Source organism: Pundamilia nyererei, unplaced genomic scaffold, assembly GCF_000239375.1.
Source record: "Pundamilia nyererei isolate P.nyererei 1_Seehausen unplaced genomic scaffold, PunNye1.0 scaffold00407, whole genome shotgun sequence".
In the NCBI taxonomy this organism is placed as follows: domain Eukaryota; kingdom Metazoa; phylum Chordata; class Actinopteri; order Cichliformes; family Cichlidae; genus Pundamilia; species Pundamilia nyererei.
In genome coordinates this window covers 49419-50554 of record NW_005187808.1, presented here as the reverse complement: position 1 = coordinate 50554, position 1136 = coordinate 49419, and positions in this window count along the sequence as shown.

Here is a 1136-nt window from a genome sequence, read left to right as displayed (position 1 = left end):
AGGCTTTCGAGCCTATACAGCTTGGAGTAAGACAACATGCATGAAGAGGATGATGTGGACAAAATACTCATTTGCCTAATAATTCTGCACTCCCTGTATTAGACTTATTAGTTACTATATACAGTAATGGATTTCTATACATTTAATCAGATGACCACTTTTGTTGTAAGATTCAGACAATTATTTATTCAAAGTTTTTAAATGACAAAACACAAACGAAAATATTTCTTTGTGCCCCCCTCTCCCTGTTAATGCCCAACCTGGCCCCTGACAAAACTTTGCTAGACCCGTCCCTGCACAGTTACCAGCCGTCAGCTATGTAGAAAAGGATCCTGGTGTTATTTGTCTCTCAGAAACAGTTCTTAACTTCCCTTTAACTCATTTATATCACCTAAAAGGTGAACCTGTTTCTACATCACCTGTTCAGCACTGATGATTCAGTAAGGACATCTCCTGGTTTCATCTTCATGTTTCCCTCTCACCAGATAACCAAACCGACATAATGACCAGCAGCTTTTACAGCTGTGGCTCCAGCAAACACCAGCTGAAAATAGAAAGTATTATTAAATAAACTCTTAAGAACAGCTGATCACACTTAAACGTGCTGCTGTTGTTTAGCCGCTGGTTTCCTCTTTCTGGGGCAAAGTGAGCGATAAACAAACAAGAAAGACGGGACTTTCGGCAGAAAAGCCGATCAGCTGATCATTAATCAGTTTCACGTTTGAAATAATAAAATAATAACAGGAGAGGGCGGGGGAGTGAATGAGAGAAGTAGATGCAACTGCGCAGCAAAGACAGAATAACTCCAGCTTTGTGTCTATTTTTTAATTTTAGCTGATGTACGGGACAAATCGCTTCCTTTTCAGCTCAATATGGAACTCCGATGGCCAGTCCAGCTGTGGCTCAATATATCAGTTGTTAAGCTTAACGTGGAAATACTTGGAAAACATTCAGGGATGAACTTACACACTTGCTTTACTTTTCTGGGATAGTTTTCGCCAAGATGAAATGGACAGGTCTGGCAGACCAGCTGCTCTATCACGTGACACATACCGCTCCAATGCGCCGAGCTGGGTTACGCCAAGTAGCGCGTTTTGTGAGGTGATTTTGTGATACTTCGGATCGGATTACATTTT